Raw genomic sequence first — 14,975 nt, forward strand, 5'->3', positions numbered from 1 at the left:
TGAGTGAATTAAATCGGATGCAACACACATGAATCACAAGAACAAATATGAAATCTGCTTTAATTGCAACAGGACGAAACATTCCAGTGAAATGTGTTTGGCAACATTCAATACTGTACAAGGTGGGAATTCAGGACAGGATGGAGATATTTACAGGACTCTAAAACATTGACCAAATGTTTGAAAATAACCTACAAGGTCCAAATTGAATTAAAGCATGTTTATTTCATGTTCTTTGTTGCTTTCACCATATGCTCTTTCTCTGCATTCTCTGTCCTTGTAGTCTTTTCTTGCTCTGCTTTTCAATAACAAGGCCAAGCAGACCTTGAGCAGGAGCTATAATGTCCAGTAAGATATTGCACTGGTGTTGTATTTTACAGTACTCACCCTCCCGATGGTCAGAATCATTTGAATATCTACAATATCAATGTGCCTCAGCATTTCTAACAACAGAACTTGTGCTGTCAATTGATTTAAAAAACAACTAATTAATCACACAATTTTCTGTTCGACATTTTTTTCTGCTTAAGACTGAAGTGTGTAATGCATATCTATTCATGGGAAACCATGGAGTCAATGTAGACGCAACACACAGAAACTAAAGAAAAAACTAAATCAAACACTATTCTTACAACTTACTTTTAGCTTTGACTGAATGCTGTTTAGTATAAATAAACTAAGTAAGTAACTAGGAAAGAAAGAAAGGTAGACTGATAGATCGATAGATAGATAGTTGTGTTGTACCGGTAAAGCAGTGAAAAAACAAGAATGGGAGTAAACAAAACTGCATTAATTGCACTGCCTTTTTTTTTTAACAAGTTAAGCGTTTTAAATCAATTAATTAAATTAACACGTTATTAATGAAAGCGCCAAAATAAAACACATATTGATGTGTCAATGGATTAGTCACATTCCTGAGGAAGCATTCAATAAAGTATTGCTCAGTTAAGCAATGACTCCATATTCACTTTGAAGGTCAGAATTTTCACTCTGCGCAGCCCTCTTTGAACTCCACCATCAAAAAAGTACACTGGTATGGGTGACAGATACCTAAATCGAAATGATCCTGTAACAAGGACAACGACAACACTTGTGAGCTAAAACAGCTGTGCTTGAACGATAACCGAGCCACACTGTAGCAGGAAGCGCGGCGCTTAAATCCTCTGACTTCCTGTCTAAGTTTGACACCTGAAGAAGGGCGAGAAGAGGGACGACAGACGACCCCGTCAGCTGAGCTTGACAGAGTAGAACAGCTTGTGAAAGTGAGGAATGACACAAAGTATCCACCGACATGAATATGCACGTGCACACAGTTGCATACTGTACATGTATGCATGTGAATCATCAACCTGCTTTTAGAGGACTTATGCTCATTTTTAGAAGTAAGGAGGGGCCCAAATCCTCCGGAATCCAGTCAGACGGGAAGGACAGGCCAACCTGCACAAATGCACAGCTGACATGACAGCGGAAAATACCTCTAATAAATGCAAAAAATATTTTTGCATATTATTAAGTTCCAACCTTTAAACAGTAACCCTGAGAGGACGGATGGAGAAACCGTGTCGGTACCAACCTCCAGTTAAAAACCAGTATCCTAGTTTGTAAACTTATGATTGTCACTGAAAAACTGAAGCATCTTAACATCAATGGTGATAAATTGCGACAAATTCAGATAATGAAGAATGCCTGAATGACATTTTCTGACAATGTAAGAGGATCCGATGCATGATGCAGTATAAGTTAAAGGAGTAAAGTAGGATTGATCTTATTCAGACCTTGATCTGTGATACCAGAAGTACTTTCCAGTAGTTCTCAAAAAGATTTGGGTTGTTGTTCTGTAAAGTACTGCAGTTAAAGTAAAGTGGTCTACATACAGTAAACCCACTTTTATCAATATAACTCATTTTAAAGACACATCTGTAATCTCTTTACCAGACGGAATCTTAGAGAGCAGTCGTTCTCAACAGGTCCGGCTTTGGGGCCCTCGGTGCTTCCTTGAAGGCAAACCCATACCCAACTCAAGAAATATGTTTAACTAAATTCATTAAATTCAGTAATTAAAATAAGTTGTGGTTTGAGTCTGACACCGTGAAACAGAACATGACAGTGTGCCAGCACAGAAAACAAACAAGTTACATGATAAATGGCAAACTGTACAGCAAAGAGGGATTTAAAGAGTTTAAATAAATGCAAAATAAAACATGCTGTATATTTTGGCCAACATAAAACTGCAAATACTCAGTTCAGAACTCAGTTATCATTGGGATGAAATTGTGGGGGTTGATGTCTCGCTCATGATTAATTTCGACACACAGAGGAGAGGTGACTGATCCAAAGCCCAACGTCGGGACGAGAAGTTGACTTTTCCTATCGCCCGAGCTGAGCCGGCCAGCAGTGTGAACGATCTAGACAGCAACAGGCAAGAATATGAGCAGACCTGTACGCTCAAAGATGTCTACAATGCCTCAGAGATGAAAGTCCTGATGAAAATGGACCAACCAGTATAAGCCACTATTGTTATCGCAACAGAGCAATGTTGCTCACATTTCCAAAATCTCCTCCAGGAGTTAAAATCAAACTGCAGTACTACGTACGTGAAGAGTTTTCATAATTTCTGTTTCCATTTTCTCCCCCTGTACTAACAGTTCAGTGTGAAGCTTCATTTCCTCCCATTTAGCCGTGAAACAAGCTCTGCCTATGAACCTGAATCTGTCAGGTTTTTATGTGAGGTTTTTTTTTCAAGTTATTTTCTTGTGATGTATGGCTGCTGCTAGTTTTACCATGGGACTCACAGTGTTTCACAGCGTGTTTACTTTTCTGCTCCGCAGTGCAGCCTGTGTAACTGTTACCCTGATAGCAGGTAGCACTGTTTGGGGATTTGGAGGGGGGGAAAAAAGAAAAGACTCTTCACAAGCAGAGATCACATGTGCACATGTATGCACATGTACGGTATGTATGGAGACAAACACACCGATAAGAGTATGTGTGGTGCATCAATGTTTTGTGTGGTTACGACAATGATAGATGCTGCAGAGAAAGAAATACATGCAGTTGGCTTGTGTACAATGACCTGCACATGCACGTACATCAGACTGCAGCCAGGAGCTGAATTTGCTCCAACAATTTGTATGACCTTGTATAAGTAATGCACATACTGTAGGCGACACACTATTCAGAATAACAAATACATTTTATCGACATACAGAAGCTTGACGTCAAACAAAAACACATTTTTTACCTTGCTATAGGTTCATTTTCCTCTTCCTCTCTTTCTTTCCATCCTTTCTTTCTTTCTTTCTTTCTTTCTTTCTTTCTTTCTACAATTGATTGAGATATGTATTTTTGATCGTTGTGAATTCATCACATATAAGGTATTAATATCTCCTACTCTTATCTCCCACCAACTTCCCAACATCTAATCGTGGTTCTCCCTCAACTTCCTCTAACTAAACAGTGACAAAACAGACGTTCTCCTCATTGGCTCCAAGTCCACCTTCACTAAAGCTCACAGTTTTTCCGTCACCACTGACAGCTCCTCTGTTTTCTCCTCACCTCAGGTTAAGAGTCTGGATGTCATCCTTAACAACTCACTATCATTTCAAGCTCATATCAATAACATCACTTGGTTAGTCTACTTCCATCTACATAATAATAAACCGCCTTCGCCCCTCCCTCTCACCCAGCAGCACCGCCACACGAGTCCGCGCTCTCGTCACCTCCTGCCTGGACGACTGCAACTCCCTTCTGTCTCGTCTCCATTTCAAATGTCTTCATTAACTCCAGCTGGTCCAAAACGCTGCTGCCCACATCACCACTGGAACTTCTTCCATTCATCACATAACTCCAGTGCTTTATAAACACCACTGGCTTCCTATCCAACAGCGCATCAATTTCAAAATCTTAGTCCTGACATTCCAGGCCCTCCATAACCTCTCTCCTCCATACCTCACTGACCTCCTCCACATCCACACATCTGGTCACACGCTCAGACCTGCCTCCTCTCTCACTCTCACTGTCCCACCGGCCCGCATGGCCACCATGGGGTCCTGAGCCTTCAGCCACTCAGCCCCTTATGGAACTCCCTCCCACCCAACAGAAGAAGCATTCAATCCCTGGACTCTTTTCAAACTCACCTAAAAACATATATTTTTAGACAAGCCCATTCTTCTTAAAACTATTTCAGTCTATGTTTTTGTTTTGTTTTTATTTTGTTTAGTTTTGTTGTTATTATCAAGAATAAAGTAAAAAAAGAAAGGCTTTCAACACTGCGACGTAGCCGATTCCAGCTGGCAATAGACAAAAGCACGGTACATCTTCTACTGGTCACTGGTCCATCAATGAGCAACCTCCAATGCGTCTGAACTAAACGCTAGTCCCAGGTGGCAGATATGTACTGATCAGGTCATAAGGCAAACGTAAAGAGCCAGACATTTAGCGATGCAAAGGTATACACCTACACGTGAACCTTCAGGAAGAAGCTTGCACACGGAAGGAAGATTCCATGCACCAGAAAAGCCTATATATATAGATATAGATATAGATATAGATATAGATAAAGATAAAGATAAAGATAAAGATATAGATATAGATATAGATATAGATATAGATATAGATATAGATATAGATATAGATATAGATATAGATATAGATATAGATATAGATATAGATAAAGATAAAGATATATAAAGCTATGGAGCCATGGTTAGAGGTTGACTCCATCAGCCATCAGGGCAAAATGTTGTGGTTCATGTGTGGAAGGTGTGGTGCCTGTAGAGCAAGTTAAGCTGAAGGCTACAATGTATCCTTTGCATTTCCAAATACTAGTTAAAAATTGTGACATGGATTTTCTGAGATCACACTTAATATCCAGACACAAAATCAATCTGCAAAAAAATTTGACTCTGTAATGAAGATAAGGTTCAAAGATGCATGGACAACTTCCAAAAATATTAACTGCAGAAGTATTATTACCACTACGAAGATTTCAAGCAAGATACTTTTTAAAACTGAAGAAGGCACAAAGAATAATAGATTAACACAAAAAGGGAAAACTTGCTGAACAAAGTATGAGTTCATCAGCAGTGACTGCCGAGAGCTTCATGACTCAAGTCCACAGCTACAGAGCGCACCGTGATACTGCAGTGTGAAGATGAGCAAGTCAACGAGTGTCACAACCTGACACCAACACAGCAAAACTTCTAGGTTTGTATACTCACAAAACATGTACACACAAGGCCTCGGTGCTTTAAAATAATCCAAGGCCAACGGTCATGACGGCGTAATGCCAGAACAAGCAGCACCTTGTTACTGCTGTATTGTTCCCCCGCCTTCTTCAGTGCTGGCCAACAGCTCCTCCACTTCCACGCAAAGCTGTCTGCACGTGTCTGTCTGCACGCTGTGCACCTTCATCTCCTCACATGTGCAAACTCATTCCAACACTAATAGCACTGTAACTGTGGATGCACTCCCACAAATGTGACATTTAATAGTCACTCTCTCGCTCACAAACACATGCATACATACAACACTCTCCTACACAGAGCCATGCTGTGTGTTAAGCGGCGGGACCCAGATGGCAGCCACCTGGAGTGCGCTGATGGGCTCCTGCGATGGCTTCGGACAGGATATGGACACACACACACAGATGGTGACCCACTGCGAGTGGATGGGAGATGGACGTGCTGACTATTGATTTGCTCAGATCAATGATTCACAACCTGGTCATCTGACAATGGGGGAGTTGCACCCACTGTGCTCGCACATTGACTTCACACATTTGGCACACATCACGGCGTCTACGCAGAGTAAAGTCAACTAAGTTCTAATCCAAACTATCGTTTCAGTAAATATTTACAAAGCCAGGCAAGAAGCTCTCACTTTGATTGGCTTTTATTCTGCCCTTATGTTAGTAGCTTTAGTGACATCAACACGCTGCTGCTATTTCTGAGTGAATATTCAGGGTCAGTTGTTTAACTAGGGTTTTATCGAATATCATCTGGAGTTTTGAAGTTGTGTGTTGGCTAAGCTAAAGGATGAATACAGTGTTGGTGTCAGTGCTATGTAGAAATACATGAGAGTAGAGGGGAGACAACAGAAAATGTAGGATGACAGTTACTTCCAGATATATTCAACATTTCGACAGTTCTACTTGAAAATGCCAAATATGTGATCAGACTATGAAAGCTGCATACACAACATATATATATATACACACACAGCAGAATACATGCACATTGGATTATTTGTCTGTTACTTACTCGTATGTTAATATTTATACTAATATAAAAAGAACGGAAAATTAAAGGTTCACTGCACAATGTAGGCACTGAAATGTAAAATGTAAACAGAATAAATGCATGTCCAATGCACAGTATGGAAAATGTATATTATACACACACACACACACACACACACACACACACACACACACACACACACAAACACAAACACACACTCACACACACACATTCCCGAGATCAGTTTGCATTTCAAACACAAGGTTCATTCTCCCATCTCATAACATCTCAGTGGAGGTTGTGTGTTTTGCGAGCGAGCCGGTCACAACCGATGTGCAGATACGTAAAAAGTAATGTTAAATAGCTGTAGGAGGGGAAAAAAATTATCAATGAAATCTTTCTACCATGATAAAAAGCACAAATAACAGCTTTCTACTTGCTTACTTACATGGCAGTGGATTAATCCACACATTATTATTGGGGAAAATTCATGTTGGATGGTCACAATTAGATTATATTATTTTATCAAATATTATGATGTGAAAATATGTAATAATAATTTTTCACAATTTTCACTTACGAAGCTGATAAAACATTTTGTTGTTTGCTGTCTGTTAAGTTTATTGTGTAGTTTGAAAGTGGTTGCCTGCATTCTTTCTGTGATACAGTTTCTTCTATTGATCATCTTGTGAAAAAGTTTAACTCTACTTTTGCAACAGGTTCAGGGTGTTTATGTAAAAAAATAAATGTTAGTTATGCACATAAATCTGTGTCCATAATGTCAATTAGTAAACTATTGTTGTTACTTTGTTTGAGGGGCTGTAGTAGTTTCTACTGCTTCCGTTTGAGTTGCAGAGATTTAATGCAATATTTTATGGAACAAATACATTTTGTAACTTGGATAATGCAAATTTGAAATATGCTCACCAGCCGTGGTACCATAAGGTTGAGTGGTTTTAAAATGCCTATTTCACTTGTGTTTAAATGCAGTGAAAAGGTAGGAGTGGGTTGAGCCATTTTATTGCTTCTTGTGGAGTACAGTACAATGAAGTAGGCAGTTAAAAGCTGACCTTTTATGATCTGAGACATGTAGTGGGCAAACCCTCAGCATTAGGGCCAGTCATTTCTTTTTTTCCTCTTCTCATTGTTATTCATATGTCAACTGAAAGCATTACAATGCCACAGTGAGCTTTTCTGCTTCAGGTATGCATTTTCCATGTAATCACAAAGACCAAGATATCCAATGTACTCTTATGTATTTACAGACATCAATGTCTTAAAGTGACACCATGAAGCAGAAAAAAAACTTAGATTTTCCACAACAGTATAATGGCACAAGCATTAAACCATCTTTTACACATACATACCTACTCAATATCTGGTAAAAACATTTGAAAGTTCATGACCCCTCCAATCCCCTGTGAGAAAACCTCTTTTTATCCCCGAGTATTCAAGAATGTTAAAACGTTAAAGTCACAGTGGGAGAAAATGACGGGACGGATATGTTAATTCGCAGAGGCAATTAATGCTGAACACCCCAGAAGCCATTTAAGTTTCTTGGTTTATTAATTATGCACTTTGTACATACTAAAATATCCTCCTATACTAAAAAAAATGAGCTAATTAGTACCCTGAAAAATGTGTAATTTTTCTTCTTAAGACCTTTAAATAGGACAAGCGGTGCAAATAAAGTGTGTGAAACCAAGCCAAGTTATCTTTTAACCTTGTTGTCATCCCTCTCTCATCGTTCATTCCTACATCTTACCTTGCTTTCATGGCGGTATAAACCTCCTTTAAAAGCATGCTCAGGCATTTTAAGAGTTTATTATTAATGTGCTTGCACAATGTGCTCTTCAGATTGTCAGCGTTAATCAGGAGACTTTCCATCCTTCTTTTTAGAGGAGAAGGAGGCGAACACACAGAGCTTCCTTGTCAGGTGTTGAATTACTTCGTCCCAGCGCCTATTTACCGCCTCCAAAGTAGACCCGCTGTCACGGTTACCTTTGGAGCACCTCATTATTCATAAGGGTCATCCTGGGATCTGAAGGAAAGCTAAAAGAAAGCGGCAGGTTACAAAAGTGCTTGTCAAGTTCACTGTCAGATTTCAGTGCCTTTGCTACTCAAGATTATCAACACGCTCTCATTGAATTTCAAATATGTTTTTATTCCCTAGAATATAGCACACAGCTCTGTAGCATGATAAAAAAAAAAAAAAAAAAAAAAAAAAAAAAAATACAAGGACTGCACAACTAGATTGTACTAAAATTTACATGATCAAATATTTGTTATTCCGACGGGCCGGTAGCACCTAATGTGTAGAAGCTTTTACCTGTCCTGGATAAAACCAGCACAGCAGACAAACTAAACGACGACACGATAGTAAGTGAATACTTTTGTTCAAAGGGCTACGTACTTTTCTTGCGATGGGAGCCTGATGTTGTGTGTGCTGCATGTTTAAGTTTTGCATGACGTGCTGATGCTCACACAGACTTCTGTAAATATTGCTTTCCCAAAGTGTCTTATTCCAAAAAGATTGTAGACCTATACTTTGGTGAAATGGTGGTTTGTGCTTGATACTCTTGTCACAGACGCGTTACAACTACTGGATGCTGACTCAATGGTGATAATCTACGGGTTTATAAAAAGGGGTTTAATGGCAAGATGGCATGCACAGACACACACACACACACACACACACACACACACACACACACACACCCACACACACAGATCTGATCTACTAGCGGGACACACCGAGGATCACATCTGACAGACGCACAAATAACATACACAACCTGTTTAGCACATTTGCCTTCAGGAATACAGAATGTCAGATGTGTATCGCATAAAATACTGGCACAAGTTTATGCGGATGAATATACATCATGCAATGTGACTTACTATGTCTGAAAAGGTTTTTCCTTGTTTGATTGCGACAGTTTTTGTTTCTATTTTGATCAAGACTGGGCCGATTTGCACTTGCATTCTGCAGAGAGGGCTCAGACTACACAACTTCTCTATATAATCTTTTTACTGTCAAGCCCTTCTGTATGTATTGTATTTAATTTATCGTCTACACTGCATTATCCTGTTCAGGGTTGTGGGTTGCTGGAGCTATTCTCAGCTAACTATGGGAAGCAAACACAAAGAGGCAGACAACCACACAAACATTAGCATTTACACGGATGGGTCACCAAGTCAGCTTACACACGTGTTTTGTGGTCTGTGGGAGGAAATTGGAGAAACCAAGCACACATGAGAACATGCAAACTCCACCCAGAAAGGTCTGGCTGGTATTTGAACCTTCTTGTTAGAAAGATGAGAGCACTAAATACTGTACCAGTGTTTCCTGTTGTAATCAATTTACCTTGGACCAATGCTAACAGGAACTTCTCCTTGGGATTTATAGAGTATTTAGACTCTATTCTATTCTATTCTATTCTATTCTATTCTATTCTATTCTATTCTATTCTATTGTAATGTGGTTATCATATTAATGTGAAGCATCCTACCCATTGTGACAATACAAACTAGGCACACTTATGACTGAATCTAAACATGTGTTGAACTCCGGTCCTCGAGGGCCGCAGCCCTGCATGTTTTGCATGTCTCCCTGCTTCAAAACAGCTGATTGCAATGAGCAGCTCATTATCTGGCTTTGTGCTGGACATGGTGATGAACCATCAGGACATTCCGTGGAGGGAGACATGGAAAACATGCAGAGCTTTGGCCCTCGAGGATCTGAGTTTGACGCAGTCATGAAAATGCAATTCTGAGAATTTACCCCAGAATGCTGGGACGAGTATATATGCTTATCGATTCATTTACTCAGTATGATTTACAATGCCTAAAAGCAGTTATGTTATGTGTGATTGTGTCTGTGTTCAACTTCCTCTTGATGTTCTTCCACAGAATTTGTGAGAGATCGTTTCTCATAATAGGTTTTTTCATGTGCCAAATTTTTGTAATTCTCCAATTTCTTTGCTTCGTCCATGTTATCAAACTTTAATTTGTTCCCCATACAATGTTTGCAATTTGTATGCAGGCAGTAACACACACAAAAGCATGATTGAATACTCGTGCTCTCAATCACACTATAATTCTCTGTCGGCTACCTGCAGAAATAAACACAAACCAAAGGTGTAATTTGTTTGCATGAAAACACACACAGCCTGTTATGTTCTCAGATTTTGGTAGCTAACTCCACATCTGGCATGAATCACTGTTCTATTGAATGCATCACGGTTATGTAAATTGTTTAGAAAATTGAGTCAAAAATAACCATCACAAAAAGGGTTTAGCCTCTGCTACTAGTAGTCAACGTGAGGAGAAAGAGTTGAAATCACATAGTCGTGGGATGGGTTTTGGGATGAATGTACTGGAAATGTATACTCTACAGTCATAATGAATCCCCTGAATCTGGAGCCCTCCTCATAGATGACAATGACAAATACCCAAAGCTAGTTTCTTTTCTTTTTTTCCTTTCATGATTCTAATCTGGGGTCCATTGTTCTAAACCTGCCTCAGAAACTTGTATGTATTTAGAAACTGGGTTAGTAGTCCACACGGATTTGGTCCAGGTCCATTTCAAAGCCTCGGATGAATTTCACCTGCTTTTAACATTGCAATTTCTTACATTTGGAGCCATAAAGGCAACACTGGAAATTCCAGTCCAACTTAAGGGTTATAAAACACCTGCTGGTAAAGCTAAAAATGCCTTTCCAACGTCCCTTCAGCGGCATTTATGTGACTCCTCTAGGACTTACACACCTCTTTACTTTCTTATCTGATTAATTTAGAACAGATATGTCGCAAAGGCACTTGGGCAATTGTGAACAAAGCTGCTCGGAGCAGTGTCATACACAACACAGTCATCCACAAAGGAGCCACAAAGGAAGGGATGATAACTGGCTCGGTTTCACGCTTTCTATCCAAGTTTTCTTCTGGAACAGCAGGAACAATACATTTGTTGGATCAACCTTTGCTTAGAATGTGTACAATTTACAAAAAAAACCCACTAATTGGTATTGACTTTAATTTACTATTACCGACTAAAACACTATTCAGGTCAACACAGGTTCATAAATCAATGTGTACCATAATTGTTCAGTGTAATAAACTCTCTTTTTTCCAGTTTGAGTCAGAGTCATATTTCAGGAAAACATAATCCTGCAAAAGGCACAGCCAATATAGCAAAAAAAAAAAATGAGACTGTGCAGACTGACATCGATAGATACCCAATACTGGCAGTTGACCATCCATGAAATTATGTAGGGTGTGCGCATGCCAAAGGAAAAAGGGAGAAAAAAAAAGAAATCCCTCATTACAGTGAAATATTGCTCTGTAGCTTTTTTAGGTCTGAACATCATGTAAAACACTTCTCTGATCGACGTCCCAACAAGCACAAGTGACGGTGTTAATGAGAGAGAAGAAAGCGAGGGACTCGCAGGCTAACAAGTCAGACCCAGCTGTTACTGTGGATCCTCCACACGGACGTGTGTGTTCATCTCAAATCAGAAAATCAGTGAGTGCCTTTTTATAGGTCTGCGTCTGGCACATCAGCTGCCGTTTGACATCACTCACGCAGTGAGCGACGGCTGCGTAAATCTCAATTAATGAACTCTAAGATCACTCACTTCAAAATTGCGGTCAAATGTTCTCGTTAACTTTTCATCTCTGGTTTATCTAAAAGTCGTCATTGTTCATGAAAGATGGAGAGTTGATTGATATTTGTTGCTTTTCTACAATTACACTGACTTAGTGTCTATTATTACAGATTGTTGAATGATACCGACAACGTCAGATCGTTTTTCCTCGAGTGTGATTGTCATCAAATTTAGTTTTGAGGTTTTCGTTGATTCCTAGAATAAAGTAGCAGTTTACTTAATGTGTGTTGTTCAGATTGCTTTTCTACTGTCAAATTCCTAATGTTTGTCATACAAGCACAGTGAAGTGACCATCAATAGTTATTACTTTATAATCAATAGATCTTTTCATTGTCGATATCAAAGTAATTCATTCTTATAGTGTCTTCATCAGATGCAACATCAACTGAGCCAGCTCCAATATTAAAAAAAAACAAAAAACTATTACTTAAATAACTGTTGAAGTTTAAACTGACATTGATGGTTAAGTAAATGTAAAATAGTGATATTGTGTTTCGAATCCACAGTAAATTAAGAAGGTAATGCAAGTATGTTGATATGTGTGATATCATTTTCTTTTTTTAATGTTGTATTTATTTGTTTCAGTTACAGATTGATATTATCAGCCCATATCCATTGTGCACCTATAGCCAGGTGGAATTAAAAAAAAAAAAAAAGAGAGAGATAAAGCTGCCTTCTCCTTTTTATTTTTATTTTTTTTTTTGCTATGGGAGTTTTTATTTGCTGCCCCTTCTGTGGTCCAAAAAGGTCATTGAGTCCTGTTTACCAACGTGATGATCCATAATGCATGGTTTGTATCATTTACTTGAGGGACTCCCTGTGCCCCTCACCACTTCCTATGCTGTGTGTGACAAAGAGGCCGGAGGAGGAAGGATATAATCAAGTGTCAGGTCAGTCCTTGGGAGAACTACATGCATACATATAAGTGAGGTGTGAACAAGCGCACACACACATTTGTGAGCTCACCAGAGGAAAGAGACACCTCAGGGTATATAAATGTCCCGTGTGTTTAATGTCATGTTTTGATAGGAAGCTAATTTCACAGCCTCACCAGTAGAAGGAACACACAGAATCAAAACATGTCAATACAATTAAAGGAGCTTCACCTTAGGGCAGAAATGATTAAAGAGGTCAGGTGTCTCTCCAAATCCTCATATGGACTGCTCAGGTGTTGCCTCAGCATGTGACCAGAGCGCGAGGTCTCAGCCGCAGCCTGTTTGGGTAAAACTGAATATTTCGGTGTACATGCATGCATACGTGTAATTATGTGTGCATGCTGGCTGCATGTGTCCAAGTGTCAGGGGACCATGTCACCTGCTGATGAAGAAATCGAGACAGAGAATCTGCCTATGGTCGCAAGCTGCCCTCCTACCCCAGGAGGCTTTCTTTCCAGTCTGTCATATTGGCTGCTAGTCACCGCTCAATGCCCACAGTCTGACTAGAAATATGCTTCCCTCTGTGTTTGTCCGTCTCTGTTTATCTGGCTAGGTCACTCATATTAACTCAGTCTCAGATCCAAGCACTCTCTTTTCTCTGTCACTTCTGCTCTCTTTGTATATCTGACTATTCCCTGTGGGTTTGTGTGTGGCCGTGTGTGCTTTGTGCACATCAAATGTTGCTTTTCCAGACAGTGATCAGTCTTCATCTGGGAGTTGAGATTGAGTAGAATCCACCACATTTTGTATTCGAATGGTGTGCATGAGCAGTGCTCCATTCTACGAATTTATTCGAATCGCAAATTGACCTCGACAAATTCACACACATTCAGTTGGACATAAAAAAGAATACATATACCGTACATTATAAAAACGAGGCATAAATGGCAGTTAATCAGTTTGTACATACCTACGCAGTAATTATTAATGTTCGGGACAAGCTGAATAACAACAACAAAAACACTGTCAAAACACCTAATTTCAGCTTTTTTATGTATTCATAGGGGTTATTTTTTTTTTCCTGAAAACAACAAGAACAGAATCAATTTCCATCTCATACTCTATTCCTTTATGTACAGAAATTGAAATGCCATAGCGCACATGGATGATACTGTGCAATTTTGGAGTTGTGGCCACACATATCTATCCATACATCAACCTATGCCTACTTTAGCCAACTGGAGCCGACTGGACACACAGGGTCAACGACAGGGTAAACTCTGAAGAATTCGCTGGAAAAACTTTATTCACATTCCAGCGATGCAAGCGTCTTTCCAAGTTAGGATCTGACTTTCTCTCGGACGCATCAGAATGTATCCGGGTTCCCTGATTATTTCTTAATCGATAAAGCGTGACCTCCTAGTGAACAACCTGACACAGTGTGACGGAACAAGCAGGGACAAGAGGGGGCAGCTCTAAAGCAGCTCATTGTAATTTCATAATCATGTCTCCAGGTGACACACCTATCAGCCCAAGTGCTTCTCCAGCGGAGGTCCACAACCCGCTGCCCTGGAGCAACATGGAGCTCTGCAGCTAATTGGCAGAGGCTTCCTGTAGCAAAGTGATGTAGAATTATGGGAATTCTATGACATCTCTAAACATGTTGATAAAGAGAATTTCACGTTAAACCAGATAGTTTAATATTGTCAATTAAAATATGCCCAGTGGAGCAGTGGTTATTGCACTCTTCTCACAGTGAGATGATCACCGTCAGTGTGGAGGGTGTGGAGTTTACATGTTCTCCCTGTGTGTGTGTGTGTGTGTGTGTGTGTGTGTGTGTGTGTGTGTGTGTGTGTGTGTGTGTGTGTGTGTGTGTGTGTGTGTGTGTGTGTGTGTGTGTGTGTGTGTGTGTGTGTGTGTGTTGGTTTTCTCCAGGTACCAAGGTTCCCTCCCATTGTCCAAAAGACTTGCATATGACCTATATTGCTCTTTTCTCTTTTGTCTTCATGATCAGGTGTGATCATCTCATTTAATTGGTATTGAGGCCATTATCAGCCACAATTATTTTACTAGATATAAATGGTACATATAAGTGTTCATTTGGAAATTGTATACTTTTAAAACGTACTTTCAAAAATGAACCCTTTAAATTAGCATTTCAAAGTCGACCATAGTTAGAATCTTCAACGTATTCAACC

The sequence above is a fragment of the Lipophrys pholis genome (assembly GCF_963383615.2).
Source record: "Lipophrys pholis genome assembly, chromosome: 2".
In the NCBI taxonomy this organism is placed as follows: Eukaryota; Metazoa; Chordata; class Actinopteri; order Blenniiformes; family Blenniidae; genus Lipophrys; species Lipophrys pholis.